The sequence below is a fragment of the Balaenoptera acutorostrata genome, chromosome 18 (assembly GCF_949987535.1).
Source record: "Balaenoptera acutorostrata chromosome 18, mBalAcu1.1, whole genome shotgun sequence".
In the NCBI taxonomy this organism is placed as follows: domain Eukaryota; kingdom Metazoa; phylum Chordata; class Mammalia; order Artiodactyla; family Balaenopteridae; genus Balaenoptera; species Balaenoptera acutorostrata.
In genome coordinates this window covers 67,808,032-67,825,117 of record NC_080081.1, presented here as the reverse complement: position 1 = coordinate 67,825,117, position 17,086 = coordinate 67,808,032, and the positions used below count along the sequence as shown (strand labels likewise).

The 17,086-nt window shown below is 34.0% G+C and overlaps 1 long non-coding RNA gene across 4 annotated transcripts in view; it reads left to right on the top strand.

The window, feature by feature from the left end:
- Positions 1-17,086, top strand: part of LOC103018088 (uncharacterized) — a 547,177-nt gene that overhangs the window by 378,175 nt on the left and 151,916 nt on the right. Inside the window, exon 6 of one of the 4 annotated variants that reach the window (XR_009005910.1) lies at positions 16,690-16,775. The exons of the other annotated variants lie outside the window; for them this stretch is intronic. This is a non-coding gene — a long non-coding RNA (uncharacterized LOC103018088). The remainder of the gene's footprint in view (positions 1-16,689; positions 16,776-17,086) is intronic. 4 annotated transcript variants of the gene reach the window in all.

Genomic DNA, 17,086 nt, shown 5'->3' with positions numbered 1-17,086 from the left:
ATGAAGAGCTGGGAAGATATGCTTAGCAGTGCACCATTATATGCTATGTCTACCATACAGTTCAGTAAATGTAAATAAACTCAAGGGCACAGATAATAGTGCAATGCAGTAAAGAATTAGAAAATGATGAGTTTTGGTTATTTGTTGTCATTGTTTTTAATGCAACTTATTTAATTGTAGGTTTATATAATTTACTTTTACTAATGCCTATTTTTAACAACCAACTCTTAAAATTCCTGAAAATTTAACAATTGGTTCTCACGAGCTGCTATGAGCCAGCACCAGCATGCCTCTGACCTTGTCTACTTTCTTGTTTTCACTGATTATGGACTATTAATTGTGCATCCATCCTTAAGATTTAACATGTTCAGAATTGATTAAGTTATCAACATTTTAACTGCATAACTTGAATACTACATGTAAGAGACATATACTGGGGCCAATTATATTAGGAATATAATATTTTTAATAAAAGGGAAAAAACTTTCTGTGTAAATAAATCGTAGTAAGAAAGTAGCCACAAGTGGCCCCACAAATTAGGACATTGCTTAATATGTAATATATGAGGAGCAACAGATGCACAAATTCTATAATTTCACACATAAACTATTGAAGTCTCAGTCAACCAAAAATAAAATTTAAAATGATGTCTGGCTAGCAGCTCCTTTCCATCCATTTATTCAGAATTTTAAAATATGTACTGTACTTCAAGGACTCTGCTGGGAACTGGTTTATAAGGATTATATGAATGTGGTAGGAGAATTAGGAAACATGTAACAGACAGCTGCACTATTATAAGTCCTCTGATGGAGGAATACAGGTGCTATAGGCATACAGAGGGCTTGAAGTGGAAGAGTTTTAACCCACATCATCACCAACACAGACTCAATCCTGCCACTAAATACCAGCAGAAAGCCTTTGGCTAGAATAAGACCAGAGTAGGAGAGAGCCAGATTGTAAGCAAAATAAATGAGAGCGCTCCAGATAAACTGGGCTCCAACTGACACTGGGCATATAATGGCTTCCAATAGATCTGAGCAAACATTCTACTGCATGTGAGCAGAGAGTGATCTTGAGTCAATGGTTATCGTACAATCTGTGAGTAAACTCCATGAATGTAACTCTCCTTGTATGAGGATGGATGATGAGTGAGGAAAAATTATCCCCAAACACATGGTCTTTCAAGAAGGGCTATGCAAGGATGTACAAGACGGTAATGTAACTCTTATTTGGCTGGAGTATATCTTTTGTAATAATTTATTCAAGAAGGGAAAGAGGAGACATTTTCAGGTCTTTAAATATCTGAAATTTTCTGTTGCTATTTTTAATAAATCTAGATTGGCTGGGTGACCAAAATCAGGTGCATTCAAAACTTTATGTTTGCACTAAAGGTTTCTCTATTGTTATCTGGAATTTTGGAAGAGTGTCTGGGGGAGAACTTGAGTTTTGTTCTTTAATAGATCCTCACAGTTTTTGCATGTTCAATTTCTGCATAGATGCTTGGAGGTATACTTTTAATCTTTTTGGAAGGCTGTTTTCCAGGATGTGTCTCACTTGAATGGTCTTTTTCAGGTATTATTTTTTAAACTCGGGGATGTTTTCTTCATTGTATGTTAATTATTGAGTCTGGTTCAGTTGCTTTGTTTTCCTACAGGAACATTGCCATTCATAGTTTGCACTTCCGTTCCCCATTCCTCATTTATGATTTTAAACTTTTTTCCTTTTCCTGTAAAGTGTGGTGCACCATTTTATGTTTATTGTCTACATCACAATTGTATTATTTCAAAATGACAATCTGTTCTTTCTACTTCAGTACATACTTGATTCTGCTATACAACAGTTTCCTTGAAATCATTGATTTATCTTTATTATTACTTCTATGAACTGTTCAAACTGGCCCATTCATTTGAAATATTTTCCCAGGTTACATTGCTTTTGTCATCAATTTGCGTTTTAAATTGTCTTCAAAATTTAGCCCAAATCCAATCAAATGTTGAATGAATCATATCTAATTGTTTAAAATTTAGAATGATACCAGGATTTTTAAGAAAGCACAGATTTTAAACATTAAAAAAAAAATACTAAGTGAGAATATCTGCATACTAATGACTGATTCCATGTACTTACCCAGTTCTTATTGTGGTCTCTCTTCCTTTTTTGGATGCAGACAAATTGTTAAACCAAGAACCTTCCCAAATTAGAAACACAAAATACCATTCGGATAAGTCAATTCACACTGTGTTCTACAAAGTAGTTTGGACTTTCTCACTCAGTAAAATCTGTAACTCAGAGATGTGGGAAAATAGCTCTTACTTTTGAAACACATTAGAAATATAATTTATTTTGATTTAGATTCAACCTGAACACTCTGGCATGTTAATTTTATTCCTAACTTATTTTTTCTCTTTTAAGGGAAAACATAACAATTTAGTTGAACTGAAACTCTTGACCATATAGTAGTCGTTAAAATTGTGCATAAAAATAATTACATATTGATTGAATATTGTGATTCAATGGAAAATATTTTGATATTGACCTCATACTTTAAAAGTTGGCTCATGAAAAAACATTAAACTTATGAAATACATTTTCATCCCTCTGCTTTTATATCCAAAGCACATTAATTTCTTCATCCATTTTCACTTCGTCCCCTCCCGTCTCAAAGGACAGGGAGTAAGGGCTTGACAGCAGTGCTAACCTTTCCTCTCTTTTCAGGGGGTTAAGAGCATGACCTTTGTTATCAGGCAGACTTGGATTCGGGTCCTACTCCACAATTTATAATGTGTATAGCCTGGACAAATTATTTACCCACCCTCAGCCATAATTTTCCCATCAGTAAATGGGGCACTCTAAGAACTTGTTAAGACGCTTCTGTAAAGTGGGAAGGACCCTGACTGACAAGGACTGTCACAGAGCAAGCACATGGTAGCTGTGCTTATTACAGCATTCTTTCCTGTTTCCACGAGAAATTCATCCCTTCACACACAATTTCTCTTTATAATCTTTGTTAATTCTCTCTCTGCTTTTCCTTCTTCCTTTTGAACATACGCAAGTTTCTCTTGTGAAGAAAAGGCTTCATGATCTTGTTTTTCCAAATGTTTGTCCTAGTTTTTTAAATTTCATTCCCTTAAATGGGCTTTTTCGCCCATGTGGTTTACACCTGCTATCTCCCCTTATAACTTACCCTTTTATTTTATCAACGTCTGTGTATTGGATTCTTACTGCTATTATTACAAAGTATCACAAACATAGTGGCTTAAAGCAATACAAATTTATCCTCTTACAGTTCTAGAGATGAGAATTCCTTCTGGAGACTCTAGGTGAATCCTTTCCTTGCCTTTTCCACCTTCTAGAGACTGCCTGCATTCCTTGGCTTGTGGCTCCACATTCCTGTGGCCCCTGTTTCTGACATCACGTATTGCCTCTCACACTGATCTTCTTGGCTTTCTCTTATAAGAATCTTTGTGATTACATTGAATCCACCATAGTAATCTACGATAACTTCCCCATCTCAAGACCCCTAACTTAATCACACTTGCCACGTCCCTTTTGCCATGTAAGGTAACATATTCACAGGTTTTAGGGATTAGGACCATACTTGACCCCTTTTCTTTCCCTAGGTATGGAAGAATTTCTTTTTGTTTGTTCTGTGTGTATGTATGTATGCATAATAACAATTAACAAAGATTAATGCCTCAAAATATACCCAAGTTCATATGTAATTATAGTAAAGCATTCACTGTGGGAATATTACCAAGGGAACCAAGAATAATTTAAGAGCCAGACAAAAGTTCCAAGAGAATGTGATATTTAAGTGTATCCCATCCACCTTCCTTATCATCTAGGCTAAAGGATGAATTCTATAGCTTTGGAGTTTAGCTCACAGGGCTAAGGATCGTGTTTTTGTACACTCTGGTTAACAGTGTATTTGAAATGTAGTAGACAAACGAAAGACCCCACAGCTTAAGCTTTGTTAATTTTGCAGTCAATATACCTCTCCTGCTTTTGTTTGCAATCAAAATGAAGTGAAGATTCTAACTAATGGGTATTTTCCTCGTTTAGAATACTTAATGTATTTTGTTTTGTTTTACAAAAATATTGAATTATCACTAGTTCTCTTACAGTGATATTTGTCTCAATATCAGTTTTGTTCCTGTTGCTTCCATGACTCAAATAAGACAAAATAATGATAAATGTAACATTTTGAAAATATTTAAACGGAAATTATATGAAACATGTAGTAGAAACAAAAGCACATGACTCGGAGAGCTATGAGGATGTTGACACATGTAAGACATGAAGCAGTGATAATTTCATCATAAGGGCTGCCTGAGTGATAGTGTCTATAAGCCATCATTAGTTACATTATGCATTTTGATTTCAGAGATGTTAAAATGTGAAGAATATGTGCATCTTAGAATTGATGAAATATGACAGTTCTCTTCGTGTTTGGTTTACAGCTTGGCTTTCCTACTGAAAATGACTTTTTTTAATTTTAATGACTATTGATTAGATGGCTCAGAATAAAAATGGAAACCAAAATAGACTTTGAGGGCACAAGGGTGCTAACATAACAAGTAAAGGTAGCAATTCATTTGTGATATATTTTAATGTCCCATGAAGAGAAAAATGACAAAAATCAAAAATAAATGATGGTCTCACCAAATAGAAGAAAAAATTAAAATAATTAAAATGCTACTTTAGGGGTATTATTACTATGAGGGAAAGGTGTTAGTATATAATACATCATAAAGTGAAAAAAGAATTATAAAAAGTGCCACATTATGATTATATATTTTGTGGAAATATAATAGATCAAAAACATGTGAACCATGAACATTTGGATAAATTTATGGTTAATGTTTTAAAATTTTTGTTTTAACACTTAGAACATGTATTACTCTGTAGTTTTCTTACCATTTAATTGAAGTAAATTGGGATATACAAACGTATGCAAATCATACATGGTGGCTTTTCACAAACTGAGTATGCCAATGAAACCCAGCACCCACATCAAGAGACAGAACACTATAAATACCTCAGAAGAAGCCCAGCACCCTTCACCCCCTTCTATTCACTACCTTGTAATAATTTACAGGTATTTATGTCAGTCATAGGTAGAGGCCTGTGTGAACATATATGTATTATGTTAACATACAAATCTCTGAATTCTCTTTGTGGTTATACTCATACACGTGCAGTACACCAAGTTCCAATTACTAAATTGAATCAGTATTTGCGAATGTACTTTGTAAACCTAAAATACATAGTGCAAATGCTAGTGATTATTATTTTATACTTCTCTGACCTCATGAGCAAAGACCATTAACTGATTTAGCTTGTGATTTTCTTTCATATCTTTTTAGTTAACTGATATTTATTTTGCACATTTTCAGGTTGATCATGTAGTTCCCAGAATCTATCAGAATACAACTGAAGGCTCTTTCTTTGATGGCTCTTTCCTGTTCCAACATAGTGACCAAAGATTTGGTCATTTTTGTCTAAGTGGATGACTAGGCTGGAAGGATTACAGTTTAGCTTGGATGCTCTATTCTTAAAGAGTCTGTGCTTGTCAGCTTCCCAAAGCAGTCAAGTCAGAGACCAAACCCCCATGAGGCTGTGCACACATGTAAATGATATTTGCAAAGGATATCAGAATTAATGGATATGAAATTCATGTTAACAGTCTCTCAGCTGGAGAACTAGCCTTCTGGATGGACAGTTTTAACCCAATAATTACTTCTCTGGATTTCCCCAATTCCTCTAAGAGCAGAGTATTTTCAAAACTGGAAGACAGCCATACATTATTCAAAATCATGATTCTCAAACTTTGAATTAACAAAGTACAACTAAAATAAATTATGCCAATTTTGAAAATGTATTAAATTATTATATATGGTAAACATGAAAGGAAGTCGGTTATAGGAAGATTGAATATATTAACCACCAATAGATAAACAAGTGTATCTTTTTACTTCTTTCTTTAATAAAAATTTAGTATCAACAAATAAACTATGGGGCCAGCTTTGTGTCAAAGAAGAAACCTTCTACAGAACTTAAAAGGCTTTAAAAAGAATGAAGTAGCCCTATATATACCAATATGGAAGATGTTCACAATATATTACCATTTCAAAAAAAAAAGATTGGCATAGGAAGTAAGATTAATATGTTACCTTTGATGTATTAGATGAATAGATAGATGATAGGTAGACAGATATGTAGATAGATAGACATAGACATGCTCATATATGCATAGCATATTTTTTTAAGACTACACAGGAAATTTGGAGAGAATGGCTAAGTTTAGGAAGGAGGTTTACTTTCTAAAAATATGGGCATTTGTACTTTGTATTTTATGCCATGTATGTTCATTACCTCTACAAAAACATACTTTGAAAAAAAGAACACAGAATACTCTGTGCTATAGAACTTAGAACCCTGAGAGCAAAACCAACCTATAAACCCTTGATTCAAATATTTAAACCTTGCTTCCCACTGAAGTTGTCTTTTCTGCATTTTATCACATTGCTACTCAGGACCACAAACCTTTCATAAAAAATTTTTGTTGACTTCTTCCCTAGTGCTTTTCCAAATGCATGTTAATTAGCGTCTCTGACCAATCACTCATGTTGTAGGGGTGATAGAATCAAGTATATGAAAAGGCAGTGGACTCAATTAATGAACATGCTTTGGACTCAAAATAAGTTCTTTGTTTCAGTTGATGTCAGAGCCTGTAAACAAAGGTCAATAAATCCATCACTTAATCAGTTTATAATTGTTTCACACGTTATGTTACACAAAGAAGTGGTGGGTATTTCCATGTCTTATAGGCTTTGTTCTGGATTATTCCATGGTGAAAACTTTGGTATTTGTCTTTGATGCTTGGTATTCTGCTATGTAAGAGTTCCTGTTTTATACAATCAGACATTTTTATTAGAAATTTTATTTACTATTTCTGAATTATTTATTTATACCCCAAAGAAGATTCAATAAAAGATAAATTACCTAACCTAAACAAAAATTTAAAATTTAAGAGATCAGTAAAGTGAAACACAATCAGAAAAGGTGTTTATTTGAATTTTAACATAATTCTAATTTTGACCATTTGGTTCCATATAGTAGAGACTATGTTTTTAACAAATGAACTCAACTTCATGGTGTTATTTTTCTCCTTTCTAGATTCTAAGAGGATATAGTCAATTAGCATCAACTTAACTGAATATTCCCAAAGAATTATCTTTTATTTTGTATTTTGGACATGCTCTCCAAATTTATGCCAGATTGTTAATTCTTCCTGCTCTCTCACTCACTCACTCTTGTGAACCTTATTTTTCTACCTCACTGCGGCCTCCTTTTTTTTTTTTTAATCTGGTTTCTCATGCAGCTCTTAGTTTTATTTCAAATAAACAAGAAGGCCTCAAGGATGCAGAGAGGATAAGAAATGGACTCACCCAGGCGTTTCAAAAGTGGGAAACCAGGAGACATAAAAATTGATTCACTTTATTTTTAAAATTTTTTTACTCAATTTTTCAAAACTGAAGTATAGTTGATTTACAATATCATGTTAGTTTCAAGTGTATAGCCCAGTGATTCATATGTGTCTATATATATTCTTTTTTCCTTAACATGTAACATTGTATTGCCCAAGAGGAACTAAAATTTCTAAGTACTTTACTGTGGTTTTATTCTAAGTTTTCCCATAGCAAGATGCATGTCCTTTTAGAAACCAACTACTCAGCAAACATATATCATGATGATAAATAATTCTGAAAACACAAGTTTGGGATCAATAAACTAATCAGAAGATAACAGAATAAGAAGTAGAACATATTCTTTCTTTTCCTTTACCCCTTTCTTGCAATCTGAGGGTGACAAACAAATTCTCAGTGTATTTGTAGCAAGTAGATGATTCAGTTACCTGTTGTAAATTTGAAAAGAACACAAGATATGAAGAGATAGCCTGAGCGGGAAAGCAGAGGTGAATAGGACACATATTTTGAAGGCTTAATCAGTTTTGAAAATGTATATATAGGACTGTGCCAAAGGATATTTTTGTTGTCGTTTTGCCATATTATTTGAGGGGTGAAATACCTTAAAACATTTTTTTTTGTTTGTTTTAGTAGTAAGACCAAAAAGTATGCCACATCAAAATATGCAGCGATTCTTTCACTTGGATTAGCCAAACCATAAGGAATAACAGTGTTCTTCAAAAATGTGCAGCCTATTTTGAAGAAAATATGGTTATCATTAATGTTACATTTTATTTTCCTCCAATCTTCTATCTGGTTCAAGTAGTGAATTTTAAATTTTTGTTTGGTAAGTTTATTGCAAATGTGCCAAAATTTGACATCTGCAATTCTTAGTATATGCTATGTTAAGAAAAACAAAGTGTTCTTTTCATTAGGTATGATTTCAGACCCATAAGGAAAACAATGAAGTAATTTTTTCCTGTTGCTTCCCAGGAATGGATATTCCCCCAGTTCAGTGGTTCTCAAATAGGTTGGCGTAATGGACTTAAGATTCAGCTGGGGAATGTCTATAAATTGTAAAACCTTCTTTTTTCTTCCCAATTCTCCTTCCAGCTTCCTTCTAGCTATTTTGCTATACTCTATGTTAAGAACAATTGTCAGACATTGTGCTATGTCTGGGACTACAAGGTTCATGAACCTTTGCTCTTGCCTTCCAGGACCTTCTGTTTTCTTCCAATTTTGACAAGAAAACCAATGATATTATACAGTGGGATGAGGGCTATGATTGGTAAAATGTACTTTATGGAATCAGAATCCAAAACAAATGGATTAAGGAAAGCTTACCAGAAGAAGAGACACTTGAGTTGAGAGCTGAAAAATATTATCTAGATATAAAAGCATTTTTTATGTGTAAGAGTATATGTATTTATGGATATGATTTGAGTATTGTGATTATTGCAGAGAACATTCTAAGCAAATATGTATTCTAAGCGTATACAAAAGTCTGGAGCAGAGAGTCAGAATATATTTAATATGTCACTGTTGTTTGGAAAAAGGTGCATAATAAGTGAAGTGGGAGGAGGTGTTCAAGAGGAAGGGCTGACTTGAAGAGGTAAAATAAGGAGTTGAGCATTTATTCTGAAAGCTTAGGGATAACTTTTTATGGTAAGATATGGTTGTATTTGGGATTTTGAAAGATACTGATAACAGAGAAGAAAGGCTTGAGGCAGTGAGAGGCTAATGTAGTAATCCGGATGAGAGACTATAGTAGAAAAAAGTCATATCCAAAGAGAGGTAATGAAGAAAAAACAGAATATTGAATTCATATTTACTTCAACTGGATGTATAGAACATTTTAATGAGGTTTCTTCGATACGTTTTTAAGCTGTCTACCTCCCAGAAAACTTTCATTGACAGCTTGTAATACTGTCTTGCTTCCTATAATACAGAATCGTTACTGAATCATTTCAATAAAAAAATAAAAATAAAAGATTTTCCTTAAGAAATCACTTCCCTTGACTCCGCAGCCCTCTCCAAGTACTGCCTCATTTTCTGTTCCCTCCAAAAACAAATTTTTCAAAAACGTTGTATGATTCTGCTGCCTTCGTTCTCTTACTTTTCATCTTTTTGTCAATCCATTCTTGGCTTCTGCTCCCAATACTGCCCTTGCCAAGGCCCACAATGATATCTTGTTGGAATATTCAGTGAGCACACTTCTGCCATCCTCTTTCTCATTGTCTTACCATTGATCAATGCATTCATCCACTCCGTTTTTGAAACAACCTTCTTCCCTTGAAACTACGATTTTGATGTATCTCCCATCTCTGTTGCTACTCTGTCTCAATCTTGTTTCCTATCTCCCCGTCTTCCAGCTACTGAATCTCCAGCTACTGAAATTCTTCTTTCTTTTCTCTGACTTGTCTCCTAATCTAATCCATTTTTTAATTTCAAACAACAGCAATGTGACAACACATGTATAATTTGTATCTCCTCTGAATTCTAAATTCCTTTGTCCAAGAATCTATTTGTTATATCCACTTGTATGTTTATAGAGGTCCCAAGAGTTATCAAGTCCAAAACTGATCTCGTGATCTTTTTTTTCTCCCAGGCTTTCCTATTTTATTAAAGGGCACCATCACCCATCCAGTTGCTCAAACCAGGAACCTGGGGATCATCCTGATTCCTTTCTCTCCTTCCACCTTAAACCCAATCCATTGCCAAGACCTGTCATTTCTACCTTCAAAATATGTTTTAAAACCATCATCTTCTCTTCATCTTCATTGCCACTACCTTTGTTCAAGCCACCAGGATTTCTCATCCAAATTGCCTCAGTAGCTTTCTAACTGGTCCTCATTTTTCTTTTATAGTAGATAGTATGCCAGATGTTCCTACCTCTACTCCATCCACAAAAAGCCTTAATGAATCTTTGCACCTACTTTCTGCTTTTATAAACAAATGATAGTCTTTGTCTTCAAAAACAGAAAAGTAATACCTGCTCTTATACCTTCCTTTTTGTAAGTTGGAAGAAATATTCCCTATTTGTCTTTACTTCTGCCTTCATAATCATCACCATACATTCTTTCATACTTGGATGGAGTACCTGTAAATATATTAGAGAATGAAATTAAATAACTAAACATTAATTTTTATAACTCTTTATTTTAGTAGTGATGCATAGTAAAAATTTTGTAACATAAGAAGTATAATTTTACAATTAAAGATAATTATTTTTAAGATATTGCCAAAAGTTTTATTTTTGCCTATGCATACATATTTTACTTAAATGGATCCATGCTGTATATTCTTTGCAGTAACCTGTTGTGTAACATATTATTCTATGGTTCTTCTGATCATTCTGCCAGGTCCTTCAAAAAAATGTATCAAAACATTTTCTGCCTGGATATTATTCTAATAGCCATAATTTAACCATTCTCTTGAAGTCTGACATGAATGTTATTTGTATTATATTACTATAATATATATTTATATTAATATTATAAATGAACCTGTAGTAAACATTTTAGTAAGTGTGTAGTATGGTTCTCTGATTATTTCCTTTGAATAAATTATTGTAAGCTGAATTACTGGGCCAGAGTATTGGCATGCTTCTAGTTCAAACTGATCCGTAGGAAAGCTGGCCCTGTTTATGCTTTTACCACCAGAGTATGAGGGCACCCAGGTGAGCTGTCAGGATAAGGGTGAGGGAAAACAACCGAGTAAAACCACATATTGCATAGAATGTTAATATAGTTACTATTATAAAATATTTTGTAACTTCTGTAATATGAATACTGAGTTAACAGAAAGTTAACTATTGTATTAGGTGTGTGGTGACTACAGTCACAGATTTCAGTGCTAGTTATTAGGGGAAAATGTCTAAAACTCATGAGAAACAATAGTATCCTACTAAGCAGACACTAGCTGGTATAAGTCTAGTTTGTGACTTAATATAGGTTTGGTAGTTCCTTGGAAATATGTCTTTGGCCGATAAGTTAAATCTCATGTTTTTGGTGGTGAGTGTTGAAAATAAATTCCAACAAGTATGTTCTAAACTAGGAGAGATCATTTCCTCTTGAAATTATATGATATACTCTATTAAAATATTTTATAACCGGAAGGATAAAAGAAGTTGATAGTGATTTTTTAGATCACCAAGGTGTAAATAAAGAACCCCTAGGTATGAAAAGAACAGAATAAGGCCTTGACGAGTTTTCATAATTAATGTATGTCTTCGTATGCTTCTTATATTCTGAGGAATGATTTATGTTCTAAAAGATTAAATTTTGCTTTAAAAAATGTAAGAATCATAAATTAGACATGGCTGACATTTCCTTACCTGGATTAAGGAAACCTGTTTAGAAAAAGCAATGAAGGCAGGTACAAGGGACCTCAAGTAAAGAGACTGTTGGTGCATATGATGGGAGCAACCTCTACAGTAATAGATCGAGCGGGAGCTACAGAAAACTCCAGCACCTTTCATCTCCTGCTTTGAGAGAATTCTGAACTATCATTAATCCTTTGGTATCCTGGAACTCAATTTTACCTAACCATATAAGTTAAAAGAGCACCATACTATTAAGCTCTCATGTTGCTCATCCAAACTTCACTCTCTCTGTGAAGCATGGACTCTCCTATGTTACCTTGCCCTTTCTCTGCTGACTTCAGTACAGAAGTCCCCAGCATGTTACACATTGTTGGACATTGTGGGAGCTTTTTCCTGGGAGAGATCTGGCTCTTTATAAAGTCAAGTGCATTCTTCTTACCACAGTCTCCAGCCCACAGTGACTGGTCCAAAGAGTGAACACATAAATCATGGCAGATCAGTTGATATCCTTTCCATGCACTGAAATATAAGACCATTCTTTCTTCTGGGGCTTATAGACTAATATTATCAGTACCCATGTTCCATACCATGGGTACAATCAGAGACAAAAACAAAAACAAAAGCCCAGGAAGAGCTAGAGCTTATTCGCATTGAGTTTCTTGTTCCAGTTCCTAAGGCTCTGGTCTGCAGCTCTTTTTTTGAAACTTGGGAGCTATTTGTTTATGCTTACTAGCATATAAACTAACAATTTTATTGTTTGGCTTGACTTATTATGAGTGGTCTTTCCATTGTTTACAAGTTAGTGAATCTTGAATAATATACACATGAAAATATAAACTAGAAAATTTAGTTTAAAAAGTAACATGTAATATTCAATTATATAATGTGAGAGCATAACATTTAATTTTTTTCCTAGCTCCTATTTGTAGTGATTCATAATATTGAAAGAAATGGCATATTGCGTTAAACTTAGTAGCATTCCGACTTCTGTATTCATGCATTTGTATGTGCTCTGCGCACAGACCTGACAAGTATTTATTATCATGCTTATGAATAGATAACAATTGCAGTATTTGTAGACAAAAATTCTACAAGTTTAAGAATTGTCAGGAGGTTGTATTTATGCTTGGTCTGTGTTAGTGAGATATGTTTCATAATGGGGCCATCATTTTTGCCAAATTCAGTTGTTCATTAACAACACTCTATTAAAAGTCAAATAATCTGTCAAAACCCCCAAATGGTCATTTCAAAGTAGTATTTCTGTGTGAAATGTTCTTCTTTCTGAAGGAAAGAAAAAGACCATCTGGAGTTCCCAGAACTGTGTTCAATCTGACATTGATCATGAACTTTTTCATTTTATAAACATAAAGAATGAGCAGGAAGATTCAGCAGGAAGCCAAGTTCTTGTACATGGGAAGGGCTAGTATACACAGGATCTGATGATGGTTGGCTAATATAAAGAGACTATGAAGGAGAACTTAAATAAAACTTGTAAACTCTTAGATGTTTTCCTGTGAATAATAATGACCAACAGATGTGTACAGATGAGCAACAGCTTGAGAAGATTCTGACACCAATTTTTCCCTCCAAATGCCTTGTTTACAGCCTAATTGTCTAGAAATGGCTATTAAAGATAGAGAGAAATTGGACTAATTCACAACTGGAAACACTGTAACTTTGATTTAGGAGAAATTGTTGAAAAGTATTCAATAAAATTTTGAGCAAATAAATATATTTATTTCAATCATCATTCATTAAATATAACCTATGTGAAACACACCTAATTAGGAACCACAGGGATGTCAAAATGAAAAAAAAAGTAGCACTGTCTCTAAAATCTGAGGTTTTATAGGAAAGATAGCACAAATATATAGCTTTATGTTTGCTGAATGAATTAATGCAGGAGAGATACAGTATGAGGATGAGGTTGGCTATAACATGTGACAAAAGAGGGTTCCACTGAAGCCATATGTGAAATCAGAACAGGAATGGATGGTTTGCTGGGCACATCAAGAGGGGTGCCACGGACAATATGGGACTCCAGCTGAGCCTTCAACGTGAGGAGGAATGAAACGTGGTAAAATTTAGGAGTACTTCAATCAGTTGGTATACCCAGTGTTGGTCAAGTTTAGTGTGAGGTTAGGTTAATTTGAAGGGCATTGTGTATGCCTGAATAAAAGTTTAAACTTCCAGAGTTAAATGAAAGTGCTAAGTTGCTAAGCAATGGAGTGACACCATCAGAGTTGAGTTTTAGAAATAAAAATAAGTTAGTTAATCTTTTAAACATGAGATAAGACAAGAAACACTAGCAGTAGGATGCCCAGTTGAGAAACTATTGCTATAGTCCAGAAAATAAATCATAAGCCTCCAAAGGATAGTAATGGGATTCAAGACCAGATTCAGGGAAAACTGAGAAAAGAGATTCAGTCTGTCATATCATTAAGAGCTCAGACTCTAAAGCCATACTATAAAGATTCAAATTCGATTTCTGCTCCTTACTAATCTGGGCAAATTATTTAAACTCTCTGTGATCCAATTTCCTCTTCCCTAAAATAGAGATAAAAATTATACCTACCTCATAGAATTGTCAGGAGGATTCATACAAAGTTCTTAACAGGTTCTGTCATATAATAGGTGCCAAATAGCTGTTATTTATTTTTAAAATAATTCTTATTGTTGTATAACTTCTGGGTTCCACTAGAAATGTCAGATTGCCTGGGTGGTGGTTGCTTATAAGTGTGAAATGGAAAGTCATAGGAAAGCTGTTTCCCAGAGTGAGTTCATTAAGAAAAAATATATACTAAGTATAACCAAGTGGCGAACAAGAAAAATGGAAACATTTATTAGAACAAAGGCACAGGATGATGACCTAGCAGTGGAAGAGGCAGTAAGTATATGACCAGAGAGGCTAGAAGAATGAAACAAAGGATTTGTGCAGTGCAGATGATGTAGGGCATTTTGGGAAACCAAGTCCAAGAATTAGAGATAGGTGTTGAATTTCCCCTTTTTGACGTTCATCTCTTGTGCAAAGGCATGTCTACCTTCTTTAAGGTCTGCACAGGCTCCTAGTTGAAAATACAGGTCCAATTAAGGAGATGACACTTTGTTATTACTCCTAATTTTTGCTTTTTTGTAATTGTATTGTCTATGCCAGCCCTTGTATAAGGCAATGGGAGTATACATGTGACCAAAACATAGATCACTTTCGTGCTAAGGAGATGTGAGTGTTTTATGTAACGCAAGGTCTGGGATGTGTAAGAGAAGTAAGAGCATGAAAATATGATGTATGGTATGTGTAGTGTAGGCAGAAGAGGTGAAGAGAAGCAAAAGAAAAGCCTTGTGTTAAAATGAAGAAATTATTAGAGGGATATGCAAAGAGAAGACATTTTAGATCTAACAGATGGGAAAAAAGGTGGAGAGAAAAAACAAGAATAACTGAAATCATTGCAGACTGGAATCAATGATGAATAAATGAGGCAGTGAGGAGGTCCACAGAAGTCTGAAAAAAATGTTGAGCCTCTGGTATGTGTAAGCATTTACATGTTCCTTACCATTTACATACACATCCCATTAGCCATGTCTTTTCAATAGAACATGTGCAAATATCCATTTAAAAATGTTTTCTGATTATAAATATCAATGGTAGAAAGTGTATACCATACAGAAAATGATGAAAGGATTATAAAATACCTGTAAAACTACCTTGTTGATATTTTGAGTAATATTCTTCCAAAATTTTTGCAGTTATTATAAATAGACTTATTCACAAATTCAGTACTGAAGCTTAGTATGTGAAGCCCTGTTGCAGACATTAGGGATATAGCTGTGAACAAAACAGATAAAGATCCCTACCCTCATGGAGTTTATGTGAGGGGAGGGGAATACATAATAAACATCAAATATTATCAATAAATCAATAAATTTTTTAGTATGCTTGAGGGTGATAAATACTATGGGATAAAAAAAAAATACATAGGGTAAAAGAGATTTTAAGTGCCAGGATTGGATCAGTCTGCAACTTTAGATAGGGTAGTTAGGGTAGATCTCTAACTACCCTATCTAAAGGGTAGTTAGAGATCTACCCTAAGAGAAGGAGATCTTGAGAAGGAGGTATTTGAGCAAATTCTTGAAGATGAGCAATATTTTATATATTGTAAATTATTATACTGTATATATATTATACTGTATAAATAGGTTTATATGATAAAATTTCCTTTTAAAATTTTGTATAGTATAAAGTTTTCTGTCTTTAAACACATTTAAAAAGCTGTCGTAATCTAATCTGAACATTCAGGTTATTTAAAAAATGTTTTTTGTGGTTATATACGATGTTAATGTTGGGGGAAATGGGTGAAGAGTAAACAGAAACTCTCTGGATATCTTTGCAACTTTCCCCTAAATCTAAAATTATTTAAATAATAAGTTCATTAGAAATATTTTTGTTATTGTAAGAAATATGAAGACATTCACACCCAGAAATCTTCGTACTTAAATACCAGTATAGTTTTAGGAATTATTAGATCAGTGTTGATATAATTTTCAAAAAGAATATGCCAGCAATTCTCCCATGTACTTCCATTTTCATCAAAATTTAGTATTATTTTTAGATTTGCCCAAATTTAGTAATATGTTTTGAATATTGGCCCTTTGGGGATGATTGTATTGTGGTTTTTATTTTTGGCAGAATAGGACTGAGAAAACACTGAGTTAGTTTCCTGCTGCCACAGAGACTTGTGAGCATGGATATAGAACCTTGTTCCCAAGGAGGGCGCATGGGCCAAATGGCCAGGATGAGGTGGGAATGTGTACACCTTGGGTATACTGATGAGCACTGAGCAGCCAACAGCTCCAACTACATCTAAATAGGATTTGTCTCCAATTTCCATGTGTATACAGGCAGTCCAGTACCTTTCTTCCATACCTTGAGATTACTGTACTGCAAATGCCAACTGGAACTAGAGACTGTGCTGGATACCTAAGAAGTAAGTGGAAGAAAAACATATGCACTCAAATCTATATGTCTTGAGAATATTTACAATTGACCAAAGATTAAGTATTCTGCCAATCGTAATGAATGTGACTAGAAATAGAGACTAAGTCATCAATAAGACAAATAAATTCTATTTCTTAGACACCTGAATTGAAGGCTTTAAAACCTCTTATAAACAATACCACCTTTAGAAATGATGTTTCAAATTGGGCTATAGTTCTACAGATGCAGGTACCTGAGGAAGACTGTTCTCTCAGCCCCCATCACTGGCATATCCAGTGTTTGATAATAGTTTCCAAAAAG